We start from the raw sequence: 14,503 nt of genomic DNA, 5'->3' as shown, positions 1-14,503 counted from the left end.
GGCGGCAGGCGGCATCCCAGGGTGATAGGCCGGAGCAATCGAGCGCCGAGCGCCCGGCCGCGTGTGCAATCGAGTAACGAAGCGGAGGAGGAACTGCCGCCGAAGGCAGGAGAAATCGAACGCCGAAGTATTCATCGCGCCGGTCCCGCCTCCTTTCCAATTACTTTCTTCGCGGCCGCCCCGCGGTGCGTGGTCCGGGTCTCTCCTGCCGCTGCTGAAGCTTAAAGTGGAGGCGGCGTGGGGAGGCGGAGAGGAAAAGGGGTGCGGGAAATTTAAAAAGAAAGAAAGAGAGCTCCCTTTCCCATGGTCACACCCTTCCCCTCCTATGCATGTACTTCTGTGCTTCTCTGTTTGAGCCAGCGTTTCTTACTGGAGGAAGGATCGGAGCGGCTGTTCTGTTTCACAGGCGCCCGGGGAAACTCCTCCTTCCCCGGAGGAGAGTTGGCAGCGGCGTCGGGGGCTGTGGGCTGTGGGATCCGCGCTCCGAGCCCGGTCCGCGCTGGAGCTGGACTTGTCATCGCTCAGAATAGCTCGGGTAAGAAGTGTGGTGTGGATGGATGGACGGCCTCGCGAGCGCCGGGTTGCTCGGAAGCCCAGTATGAACCAAACATGTTTCTCTTTTTCTTGCCTTTGATCTTTGTGCAATATGTTGGCTTTTTTTTCCTCTAATGATGTCACTGGCGTTTTATTTTTGGTCTATTTGTAGACTCTTGTCTCCCTTGACCTTGGCTTAAATTTTATGCCCACCCAAGACGGCTTCCACCAGTTCAGGCTTAAGAGCTTGCTGGCAAAGTAAAAAAATTGAAAGTAACAACTTATGTGCCTTGTACATAGTAGGTCTTCAACAATGTTTTTGAACATAATTAGAACAGAACAGAAATTCCACAATATGTTGCCTCTTTCTTTTTTACACTTTTTTGGGGGATTTTAGTATTTCCCCCCCATTTCTCTCTACTTTACGCAGAGACTGGTCTACAAGGGGACATTTTCAAGTTCTGGTTTTATGGTGTTCTGGTGTGTTATCTGGGCTTATCAAGAGCTATGAGGATGCATTTCTAATTTTATTTTTTTTTTAATCCTCACCTGAGGGTATTTTTTCCATTGCTTTTCAGGAAGAGTGGAAGGGAGAGAGTGAGAGAAACATTGTTGTGAGAGAGGCACATTGATTAGCTGCCTCCCACATTCGCCTCCACTGCCTGGTAGGAGCCTGCATCAGAGGAACATGCCCTTGGCCAGAATGGAACCTGGGACCCTTCAGTCCACCAGCTGGCCAACGCTGTAACTACTGAGCCAAACCAGCCAGGACTTCCAGTTCTTATTTAGAGCAACAGTATTTCTAAGCAAGAAGTGACCTTAGCGATAATCTCACCCTGCCTCTTATTTAACAGGTAAGGAAACTGAGGAAGAGCCAGGTTACCTGGTAAATCAACTACCAGTACAAAAGAGCCTGCAATGTCTCCAAGATAATGGTTAATTACTTCAACTTTGTTCCCTCCAGAATCTTTTGTGGTTAAACTTGTTGATATGTGGCTTGGTGATATATTTGGATTAGTCATTTCTAAAATCTAGAACCCTGATTTCTTACTACCTGACTCCATAGTCAGACTTCCAAGTTTAAACCATTGTACTTTTCAGTGCTTGAGTGGACAGGGAATGTGTTGAAACTAGGATATTGCAGGGCCCAGCCTTACACAGAGCCAGAGTTTTTTTTAACATTTAAAAAAATATTTTTTTATTGACTTCAGAGAGAGAAAGGGAGAGGGAGAGAGAGATAGAAACATCAATGATGAGAGAGTCACTGATCTGCTGCCTCCTGCACACCCCCTGCTGGGGATTCAGTGGGAAACCCGGGCATGTGCCCTGACCAGGAATCAAACTGCGATCTCCTGGATCCTAGGTCGATGCTCAACTGCTGAGCCACACCCGGTGGGCACCTTTGCATTCTTTCTTCCACCCTAGCTTGCTTAAATCCAACCCTGCTTTCCATTCCCACTGATACCATCCCAGCTCAGGCCTGGTTAGCTTTCACCAGGATGATGCATTAGTTTTTAAGCTGTCCTCCTTCCCCTAGGCCTTTCTACCTCCAGTTCATCCTACACTCTGCTGGAGGTGAAGTAACCTAAAACAGTTCAGAGCAGGCCACATCCAAACTAAAAAAACAGCTCCTTGCTGCCGCCTAAGTAAAATGCATGCTCTTTAAAGGGGCCTTCCAAATGTGATCCCAAATCACCATTGCTACCTGACTCATTGCCTGTGCTCTGCCAACCCAAATGGCTCACTGTTCCCCAAATACATCCAGCACTTTCCTTGCCCCTTGCTTCTGCTTGTTCTTATGTAAGGAATGTCCTTTCCTTCATCTCTGCCTGCCAAAAACCCACCAATCTTCAAACCCTCCTCCCACTCTACCTCCCACCAAATGCCAATGCCCTCCTCCAGCAAGTCGTTTCCTATCCTCCAAGCTGGCAGTGATCTCTACCTCCTCTGAGTTCCCATGGCATTTGCTGTCTGTCTTCTGGAACCAATCACAGTATGTATTGTGATATAGTCCTTTGTATAACTCTAATATCTACTGTTAGGTAATAAGCATCTTAAGGGCAGAGGCCTTGAGTTATCCCCTGTAATGTCTTTCATATATCAATCCCTTAATGAAACCAGAAGCCAGCAAGCAAGAAAACCCGCTTGCATGCTAGATGTTTGGGGCTGCAAGAGACACTAAAATAATCAATTTAATAAACCCAGCCATGCAACCCCCATTCTTTCCCCTGTCCCTCCCCCACTGAAAAAAATAAACATACCTAGACCTAGGAAAATGACATGCCTTGCCCAAGGTCACACAAACAGTGCCAGAGGAAGGATTAGAATTCAGATCTCCTGAATCAGCCCTATCCCCAAATTGTTTCCTTCCTGCCCTTTTTCAGTTCTTCCCTAAAAGGATATTTTTCTTGTTAATAAAGGTTTCCTCAGTAATTTTATTCCTTTACATATTATTTAAGCTTAAAGCATTTATGCCACATTCCTGGCCCCACATATAATTTTAGCAAAATTATACTTTTTTTTTTAAACCAAAGGACCAGAGACATCAGAGAAACATCTGGTCTGATTCATCAGGGTAGCAGCAACATTTCTATTTATACATGAGCACAGCCCTATCTTTGTAGCGCTCAGCTGTTCCTCATTGCTCAGTATGTCCCCCTTTTCAACCTTGTCCGTCCCTCATCAAGAGAGCATCCTGCATCCTGAGTCTTAAGGAGAGTCTAATTCAGTAAAAGAAAATATATTCCCTAGTCCCTAGAAAGGGTCTGTATTTAAAAGGAACTATTTCCTTACTTGCTCAGTCTCTGTTTAGGAGCCTAGGACAGCAAGCCTCTAGTGGTTGGGTGGCTGCCATTCATTCCACTGCATTCTGAGTAGAAAGAAGTTGGATAAAAACCAAAGCTATGGCATGAGTGAAGTCTGGAAGCAGGTCAGGTAGAAAGGAAGCGAGTATTCTAAACAGGGCAGCTGAGGTCGATGTAGAAAACTTAGAGATCTCTGGTTCTCCTCACAGCAACATTTGACAGTGATTTTAAATTAGAAACTGTGTGATCTTAGGTGTTCATTGATACCAAGAAAGACTCAGGAATCTTCTTGGGCTTTCTTTTAGGAGACATGGGTTCTTTAGAAGGTCCCTGTTTGCACCAACCAATGACAACATTGTTTGTGAAAGCAATGGAGCAGGTAGGAGACAAACAGACCTCCACCAGTCATTTCTCCTTGGCAAAAGCTCCTCCACAATAATGACCTCACCTCAGCATTCAACTACAGGAATGCAAAAAGAGTAAAAACACTCAGATGGAACCACAAAGGGCCCCTGACATCAGGGCCTAATTAAAACCTTTAGAGGTTCTAAATACTGAAAATAATATGGTGCCTCACCTCACCCCATATAAATAAAAAAAATTGCATAGTGATAGAAAAAGCAACAGAGTTCTGATTTTTTATTTTTTTAGTAATGACCACTACAGCTCTTGTTTAATGGCAAATATCAAACTCTTAAGATTTTATCTGAGTTTTTGTGTGCTCATCCGTTTGGCAGTGCTGTGAACACCACTGTATCTTTTGAGTAATTCAGCTCTGCCTGGGATACACAGTACCAATCATCTATTAACTAACAGCCTATGAAGGGGTAATCTCTAGCAAATTAATTTCTGCATTCTTTTAGTAACTATAGAAACACCAAGTTATTCACTCTAGCCAAAGAAACTGGTCATTTCCTTGGTTTTGTGGTTCTAAATGAGCTCTTAAAAGATGCAATAAAAAACAACAACAGAGCCAAATGATTCTAGAAGAGAGACTTTTAAAATGAATCCACTGTCCTCATATGACCCTGAGAGCAATACTATCACAATTGGTCAGCATGTGGAGGCTACACTAGCCCATTTTCATTTGGTGTCAAGGTATCAGTTAAAATGGCTGTAGCCTCTTTAAGACTCATCAAAGACAAAAATAATCCAAAATATATCCCTAGGAAGTTGTCATCTAAATATGGGTGAAGATGGTCATAGCAGCCAGCTCCTGAATGTCTCATCATTATTGATTAGGGTTGATTGCTGGTATTGAGAATAAGAAATCTAGAAGGTTATTTGGGGGGGAGGGGTCATTTTCCCATTGGTCTATAATGGGACATCTTTAGCAGGACAACTAGAGAGGAGCCAGAAGTTTAGAAGCTAGTAGTCAGAAAGTGGGATATTGAAATTTAAGGTTGCTGAGGTATAATGACTGACTGATGACAAGGTACAGAATGTGGTCCTGGGAAGTAGATAACTAAAGTAGAGTGGAGGAGGTGGTCCCAGGGTTCAGGAAGCACCCAAAATTAGAAAGCTACATTATTGAACTCCTAGGATGGTGGTAGGGGGTGGGATAAAGACAACTGAGTTGGGTTTCAAACTCTTTGGGGAATGAAAGGAAGCGACCAGGAGGTTGGTTAATTAGTGGCTGGGGGGAGGAGAGGGTGGGAGCTCATGCTTAAGAGAAGGTTGAGCTTTAGCATGAGGGTTGAAAAGTGATGTTCTGGAAGTAGCCATGGGGTCAGCCAAATGCCAACCCAGGCACCCCAACCCCTCTACAGCACAACAGAACAAAAGTGTATGAGACAGCGAACAGCCCCAACTAGCGGAATTTGTAGGGCAAATCCTAGCCTGGAAGGAGACACCTTACTTCAAGCCAAGAAGTAGAGAGTGCACTTCCTAGAAGAAATACTAGGAATATAGAATATTTTATTTACAATGAAATAATGGTTCCAGGTGACTCTGGAAAAGGTGATTAAGGGATTTGTAGTGACAGGCACAAGGGATGAGAGAGGGTTCATAGTGATAAACCGAAGTGAGAAAGTACTAAACCATTAAGGGGACAAGAAAAAGATGATCGGCGACAAGAAGCATTTCCCTTTTAATCAGTGACTTAGGATTATAGAAATGAGAGAGATGGGCTTCAAATATTATCCTTTGGCAAATGCTTTTTGATATTCCTGTTGGATAAAGGTGCTGTCAGAATGCAGAGATGTGATGAGAGCTGCCACAAGTTTTGGAGAGGCCGTAGGGACTTTGTTCTTATGTGAGCTATGTCTCAATTCAGAGTGGTACCAACAACCCTACTTAGAACAAAGTTTCTCTCTAAGTTTGTGGCTCAGCAAAGGGGCCATTTCTCCATTGCATGAAAACTCAAACCTGTCACTCTCTTTATTTTATTCTTAGACTCTTCTGGTCCCATGCCCTGCCTGGGACTAATAATTGCTCATCTGAAATACTCTCGCACCAGTCTCTTCTATTCCCTTGTACCCTGTGCATCAACTCTGGAGCATTCTCACAGTCTGCTTTTTTCAGCTCCTCCTTCTCAAGCATCTGAAGACTAGAGAAAAATCACATAATCTAGGGTGTTATGCTCTTACAGATTCAAGCTCAATGAGTCCTCAGAGACTCCATCAATCCCTTAACTTTGATCAATTCCTTCTCCCATTTTCTCCAGTAAATATACCTAATCTTTGCCTCTCTCTTCAAGACCTAGTCAACTTCCAACTCTCATTCTCAGCAAATGTTTCTGCCCCCTATTTCAAGAAAAAAATGAGGCCCCTGAACAAGATCTTCTTCAACATTCCCACCCTACCCCATCTTTTCCTTCAGCCTCAGAGATGAGTGATTCCTCCTCTTTTTCAAAAGCCAAACTCTCCCGTGTCTTTCTTTCCAATCCATTTTTTTTTTCCTTGTCTTACTACCTTGATTAGGACCTCCAGGACAATGTGGAACAGCTACAGCAGCCATGTCTTGTTCCTGACTTTAAAGGGAATGTTGCCATGATTTCAACATTAAGTATGATATCTGCTGCAGGTTTTTGATGTCAAGGATTATTTTATCTACTTTTAGTTTTCTAAGAAGGATGTTGTAAAATCATAAATAATGCTATTCAACAGTTAAAAATCCATGTACAAGTGTGGATATATCTCATTCTTTACTTTCTTTATGGGCCTCTCTTCTCCCTGGAATCTCCCTTGACCAGTGCTCTTCCCTCTACACATGTTCCCTCAGTGACCTGACACCCTCAGTGTTTCAACCACCACCCGCATGGAGATGAATTCCAATGCTGCACCTTTGTGTCAGAACTCTCCCTGCAGTTCTAGTTTATTTTGGCTCATTCTGGCTGTCTCAAAGGCACCTAGGAATTCCCGCGTTTAGAATAGAACTCACCTTTTCCATTAAATTACTTTCTCCTCCTGTAGACACAATCTTAGCTCCTGACCCCATCCATTACCCACAATTTCCATCCAAGGGAGAATTCTTTGATAGGCTCTCTCTATCATTCTCAGATCCAATCAATTACCATGCCCTGACAGTTTAACTTCCTAAACATTGCTCATCTGTCCCTGCCTCTCCATCCGCACTTTCCATGCCTCAGATGCAACTTGCTTCATCTTTTACCTGAACTAGAACAACAATTTGCTAACAAGTCTTTGTTCTGTCTACGTCAGATAATCATACGATCACAGATGCCACTGCAAGCCCTTTCTAATTGTTCTCTTGAAGCCCCTGAAGTAATTTATCTAAATATCTAACCTTGTCATGTCCCTTTTCTGCCTTAAAACCCTTTAGTGTTTTACCCTGGCCGGTGTGGCTCAGTTGGTGAGAACATCATCCTATGCACAGAAGGGTCTCAGTTCCCGGTCAGGGCACATGTCCAGGTTTTGGGTTCACATACAGCAGGCAACCGATCGACGTTTCTCTGTCACATCTATGTTTCTCTCTCTCCCTCTACGTTCTCTCTCTCTTGAATCGATAAAAAACAATCTTGTCTCCCCGACTCAAAAGTGCTTGTAGTTCCCTCTGTAACCTGTGCATTTTTTCCTTCCACACCTTTGCCTATCCTGTCCTTTCTAAAAGGCACATCTCCACTTCCTTCACCTCTCCTACCCCTGACCCAAATCTCATTTCCCTCCACATCTCTACCTGACTAGCCCATCAGATCCTTTAAAATCCAAGTCAGCTGTCAGCTCATTCAAAAAGCCATCCCTAGCCCCTGACCCCTTTCACGGGCTTCACTAAGTGTCTGTCTTTAATGATCTCATAAATGCCGTGACTATTTACTATCTTTTGCACTTACCATATGGTATTGCAATTATTTCTTTATTTGTCCCTTACTGGACTATGACCTCATCAAGAGAACTAATTGGGTTTTATTCATATTTGAAGTCCGAGGACCTAGCAGAGTATCTGGCACATAAATATTTGTTGAGTTAGATGAATAATTTAGTTGAATTGAATATGCTCTTTGCAGAAACATTTGGTTTTCCTATTATTGCTTAAAATTTAGTTTTTGCTAGGCTTTTCCCACCACATAGACTTCATAAATTTATTTCTTTAGTTTTGCTCTGGCTAATTAACTCTAAGAATAAAAAATATTTACATAATGGAATACTTCTTGGCCCATCTTACCCTTTGAGACAGCGTGGATGGACCGGAGAGTATTATGCTAAGTGAAATAAGCCAGTCAGAGAAAGACAAATATCATATGATTTCACTTATGTATGGAATCTAATGAAAAAGCTAAACTAGCAAACAAAATGAAAACAGACTCATAGGTACAGAGAACAGACTGACAGCTGTCAGAGGAGGGGGTGGGGCTGGGTGAAAAAGGTGAAGGGATTAAGTTAAAAAAAAAACAAACAACCAAAAAATAAAAAACACCTCATAGACGACAGTATGGTGATTACTAGAGGGAAAGGGGGTTAGGGGAATGTAGGAGAGGGTAAAGGGGACGATGAAAGGAGACTTGACTTAGGGTGGCAAACACACAATACAATATACAGATGATGTATATAGAATTGTACCCCTGAAACATATAATTTTACTAACCAATTTCACCCCAACAAATTCAATTAAAACGCACACACACAGTGACCTATCAGTGTGTAGATTAGAGTAGGAAACCACAGGGGAAAGTAGAAACAAACAAATTAGGATAGAATGATGAAAGGAGGTCCAAGTGAGAACACACACTACCTATCAGTCTTCACTAATACTATGGGGAGGTGTGATTAATATCAGCAGAATCACAGTGTCAGTGGCTCCTGAATTATTTGTGAAGTCAGCTATCGCCTTGAGGTTTACATAAATTCATCTGGAAACCTCACCTCACGTCTCACGGGAAAACCGATGCTCTCCCTGAAGTCCCTGCAGTTTTTCTGGGCTCCCCACTCCCTTGGTGACCTCAGGGTGTGGTCTCTGGCTTCCTCTCAGCTCCCGCCCTTCATTCTGTGTCTTGCAGCTGTTCCTGTGTCTTCACTGGGCCCCGACCGGAGGGTGGATTACAGCCCCTCCTCCATTTCCCACCCCAAATTCATGAAAGGCAGCGGCCTGCAGCAGGCTCTTCTGAGGACCCCAAGAGAATGTCTGCCACGGAGCAGCCAGTGTAACCCTGAAAACCTGATTCCCTTGCTCTGTGTGCAGCAGCCCGAAGTTAAGCCTCCTGACTTTTTGCTTGGCCTTCTCTCACTCTTCCTCATTTACGCTCTTTCTTCTCAGTTTCCCAGTTGCTTGTGCAGAATGATTTTGTGATCTTTTTGTTGTTTCTTCCCAACCCATACAGAGCCTCTACTTCCACTCCTTCGGTGCCTCTCCGATATTGTTCTAATCAAAGACAATTCCTTACCTAAAAAGAACTCTTGTGCCAGTTTGCAACATATTTCCTCATTCCTTGACTACATTCCTATGCATTGTGTGTGTGTGTTTATGCGTCAGGTAACTAAAAATTCAATATTGTTCATTCTGCTCTACGTGATTATTTCTTCCCAACTAAATCTTTTATAAAAATCTATGTAAAAGAGCACCTTTAGTTATTACTAATGATTTGTACCTGAACCAGGGGGTACCAAGCAACACAAAGAGTCACCATCCTGGTGTGCAGTTTGGGCCAAACCAAGGAGGAGTTGTTACAAAATTATGTCTGAACTGGGCCTTAAAACTGTCTCAACCTAATGCCTTTAAATAAACATTCCTCATATTTGATATATGACCAATCTGAATGGAATGCTTCTCTACAACAGCAAATATTGATGGTTCCTAAACTTCTGGAATCCCAAAAAGATTTTTCTCTTTTGGAAAGACTTGATTCTTTCCAGCAAATATTTGTCAAGGGCCTGCTGTGAGTTGGGCACTGTGGTAAACCTTGGGGACTGAGTAGAGAAGAGTTGAACTACCTGCTCCTGTGGAGCTTATATTCTAGCAGGGAACACAATAAACAGGAAGGAAACAGGCAATTACAGACTGGGGAAAGTTCAATGAAGAAAGTTGACATGGTAAGTTGATAAAAGAACAAGTGGGGGGAAATGGAGGGGCTCCTGATCAGGTGGTTTGGAAAGGCGTCTTTGAGCCTTGACCTGTTATCTGAAAGCTAAGTGATGAGAAGGAACCAGTCATGCCAAGAAAGGGGGAGACCAGTGAAGAGGTCACTGTAGTGGTCCTGGTAAGAGGTGATGGCGCTTAGACCAGGGTCCTGGCAGTGGAGGGGAAAGGAAGGAGATGTAGTCCAGATACATTTCAGAGGCAGAAATATAGCAGTATTTGCTAATGGGATATCTATCTATAGGTAGGTAGGTAGGTAGGTAGGTAGGTAGGTAGGTAGATAGATAGATAGATAGATAGATAGATAGATAGATAGATGATAGATAGATAGATAGATAGATAGATAGATAGATAGATAGATAGATAGATAGATAGATAGATGGATGATAGATAGAAGATGATAGATAGATAGATAGATAGATAGATAGATGATAGATAGATAGATGATAGATAGATAGATAGATAGATAGATAGATAGATAGATAGATAGATAGATAGATAGATAGATAGATAGATGATAGATAGATGATAGACAGACAGTCACAGATAGATAGATGGGGGGGGGGGGGAGAGAGTCAGGGATGACCACAGAGCTTATTTTGTCACAAAGATGGAGAAGAAGCCTAGGAGTAAAACAGGCGCGGTAGGGGAATCTAGTGCTCCACTTTGGGCCTATACATTTGAGATGCCTCTTGGACATTCAAATGGGGACACTGGATATAAGAATCTGGAGTTCTGGGAAAGGTTAAGGCTAAAAATACATATTCGGAGTAATCGGCACACAGATGCTATCTAAAGTCACAGAGTCGACTGATCCCTCCTAGGGAGAGAGTTATTCTTAGAAAAGAGGGCCCAGGACTGAGCATTGAGTCACTTCAACATTTAGAGATCAGGTAGAGAAAGGCAGATAGAAAAGAAATGAGGAGAGGCCAGCGAGGCAGGATAAAGCCAAGAGAGCATGAATACTTTGGAAGTCAAAGAAGGGGTGGGCCAGTTAAGTTAGGGAGAGAGTCTTACACCCAGTGCAAGACCCTGCCCAATCTGTGAGCTTTGTGTGCCTGAAGATACAGGTCAAGAAAGGTTTCTAACATCAAATCTTCCAGGAAAGGGTGTACAACCTGAAGAAGCAGCATCTCAGGGCACCTGCATGTGTTATGGTTCTCCCAGTACTGGAAGATTGAACATAGAATCGGTAAGCAGTGAACAAGTCACCCTAGGCTGCCTTGATATGGGCATAAATTTGTTGACTGAGTCTTAATAGATAATACCTAAAAAGATCTTTGTGATGAGGACAAAGTGTAAAATCATGATTATAAAATTAGTATGGGTGTTTCCCAATTTCCACAGTAAAAGCAGGATCATCTTTGTTAATTTGTGCCTAGCTCCCTTTTGCAGAAGGCATTTATCACTAGGAATAAAGAACGGTGGCTCTTTGTCATCTCGTTCCTTTTGGTTATTAAGTCCAGCTTCCAACTGAAAGTGGAAACATCAATGGAAAGACACACAACTTTTCATCTTATTATATACAGCACTGACATTCTAGAAAACATCCCTTTGATGGCGAGCCCTTTGCCAATGTAGGGTAGAGCCACTCTGATACGGGCTGTTTTGTTAGTCAGTTTGCTGACACACAGCTTTGACAGTCATTTTGATGCCAGGAACATCTTGATGTGGCTGCCTTGAAGTGGCTGTTTTGATATGGGAACATTTTGACTCTGCCTAAAAACAAACCAATACCCTTTCACTTTAAAAAAATTTTTACCAAGTAAAGTACATTGACAGAGCTCTTCACCCACTCCCTGAACCCCTATTCCCTATGCCCCAGAATAGAAGCCAGACTGCACAGGCTGACAGTGGGGCCCTTGAGAGGAAAAAATAAAGTCACCTTCAGGGTGGGAGGAGTCCGGAACAGTGGACCCAGCTCAGCAATAAAACCTGAAGCAAGAGAACGGCCCTGGCCAGTTTGGTTCAGTGGTGAGAACGTCGACCCGTGGACTGAAGGGTCCCAGGTTCGATTCTGGCCCAGGGCATGTCCCTCAATTCAGTTGCAGGCTCCACGCCCAGGTCGGGGTGAGTGCGGGAGGCAACCAATAGATGTGTCTCTCTCACATCCAGGAATTTCTATTTTTTATTTTAAACAAAAGAAATACAGATGAAGATGACATATACACCTCCTGCACACATGGGAGATACCCAGCAAAACCAAATCATTCCACCCAGGCTTTGACAGGACATGTACCATTGAATGAAGGACAGTATCATTCAGCAGGGAGATTAAAAAGAGCCACAGCTCTGCACACCCAAGCAGGAGGCAGCCACCCAGGCTGCCAAGTGACAGATGTGGGCATGGAGGGATCAGATAGTGGGGTTGATCCAGGGTTGATATTTGTCATTCAGGCATGACTAGACAATAGGGAAAGGAAAGTCAAATGCCTCGGGCTCTTTGTCCCACTCCTATTATCAGGGATCTGCCGGGAATCTGTTATCGAGTGTCCTCTTAGTTGAGTGGAGACTATAAACGGACTTCCTCTATGGCAAATTCTTTTTCTCTCTGAGAATTCTTTTTTTAAGCAACAATAGAACTAAAACACTCTGTGAAACAGGTTAAATCATTAATATGATTAATGGTGTAATTTCTCCAGTACAAGGTGTTCATATCATTTAAGCTAGTGAATGAAAACATTACATTTTTTTCAAAAGATGAATCTGTCTGTTTCTGCCAGCCACCATTATCTCTTTAAAGAACTGGAATGTTATTTAATTGAATTTGAAGATGTATATGAGGAGTACTGAATGATATGTAATATGAACATCTATACAGGGCACATGATTTGTTTCCTGGAAATATGAATTTCCCCTCTTCCAAAACCCATTTACTTCACCTTTCACTGCAAGCATTTCCTATTTTGTTTTAGTTTCAATCCTTTCCAGATACTCTGATTTCAATTTAGGTCAGCAGATACATATTAAATACTAGTATGTTCCAGTCGTTTTATTAGGCACTACAGGGAACAAAAATATAAATATGAATAAGAAATAACCTCTGCTCACAGGGATATAATGGGGGAGATTAGACTTGAATAAAAACAATATATAAAACATAGAGATATCACTAGGCACTCATATGCATTTAAATACCATCTGATAAATTTCAGATGGTATAAGCTGGCATAATCAAAATGATTTGGAACCACGACTGGAGCAATTAAACCCTACAGGGAGGAGGAAACGGAAAATAGCATTTAATTATGGATAGCCTACTCTGCGATAAGCACTGTGCTGAGTGTTTTACATATCTTGTCTCATTGAATACCCCCAACAGCCTCATTTTACAAAGCAGGAAACAGCAGCCCAGCAACATTAAGTACCTAGCCCAAGGTCACACAGCTCAGATTTGGCGTGGGGGCCAAATTCAAACCTGGCAGAACGCACACACTCATTTCAACCCCCTCCAGGAAAGCGGCAGGGTGCGGTAAGAGAAGAATTGGCAGCTCTTGACACTATAATGTTGGAAAGAATGACTTTGGGTTATTAAAAACTCCATAAACAGAAGGTAAAACAAAAGGTAGTCATAGCCAATCTAGATCCACCACTGAGCAATTCAGTGGGCACATCAATCAAAATGGCTATTCAGTAAGTATAACTTTTTATAAGCTTAGTTGGGTTGTCAATGAGAGTAACAAAACACACACACACACAAAACAAAAACCAGTAAAAAACCTTTTAAAACCAATTCTTTAGCTTATTGAATCTAGAAAGGTACCTTTTCCTCTAATAAAAATTACTGCTACTAACCAACATTAATTGAACACTTACTAACTCTGGCCTCTTAGGGCCTTGACATCTGTCACTAAGTTCTCATTTGCCAACTTCTCCCCCCCACCCCCCACCCCCACGCTTGTTGAACTGATACTGGATTCCCTGGTAGAAACTGTCCTTAGCCTCCACCTAGCTAACTCCTCTGGGACATCTCTCCTCCACCAGCATGTATGTCTTCATGTTTCTACCTGTTGTGGATTAGGCTGAAATACTTCTCCAGGCATGCATTTGAGTATCATACAAATCAGGGACTTTGGTTAAAATGTGTCACAGTGATAGATAGATTGGGGTCAATATATTTCTTAAATACTCTCTGGTTTCCTACACTTCCCTCATTCATAGCACATTTGTCTGTTTTCTGTCTTTAGACCCAAAGCAGTTGGGACCATGGCAATCAAGTGCAATGGCTACGAATTCAGGCTGTTGGAGCAAGATCGCCTGGATTCAGATTCAGACTCTGCAACATCCTGGTCCTGTGACATTAGACGACTTGCTCACTTGTGTCTTAGCTCTGTCCTCTGCAAAGTGGAGATCTTAACAGTGTCTATCAAATACAGTTGTTGCGACGATTAAATGAGTAAAACTAAGCGAAGCATTTTGAATGGTGTCTGACACACGGCAAGCGTTCAAAAGAAGGCTGTTATTACTTTTGAAGGCAGGTACTGTATCATTTAATTCCACACAGATACTCACTAAATATTTTTGAAATGAGCAAACAAAGGAAATGTTTGTAGCTAAACCTGTCACCAAAATTCTTAATGTTAAGCCCAAACTGAACATTAGATACATTACACTAAGCACCGTGCATAGAAATG

General features: G+C 42.6%; 1 long non-coding RNA gene across 1 annotated transcript; it reads left to right on the top strand.

Moving 5' to 3' along the window:
- Nucleotides 1–175: 175 nt before the first annotated feature.
- LOC148090912 (uncharacterized) lies at nucleotides 176–14,275 on the top strand. Its single transcript, XR_015716106.1, has 2 exons — nucleotides 176–535; nucleotides 14,057–14,275. It is a non-coding gene; the product is annotated as an uncharacterized LOC148090912 (long non-coding RNA).
- Nucleotides 14,276–14,503: the final 228 nt, after the last annotated feature.

This window comes from Miniopterus natalensis, chromosome 19 (genome assembly GCF_054644295.1).
Source record: "Miniopterus natalensis isolate mMinNat1 chromosome 19, mMinNat1.hap1, whole genome shotgun sequence".
In the NCBI taxonomy this organism is placed as follows: Eukaryota; Metazoa; Chordata; class Mammalia; order Chiroptera; family Miniopteridae; genus Miniopterus; species Miniopterus natalensis.
This window is presented reverse-complemented; position numbering and strand designations above follow the sequence as displayed.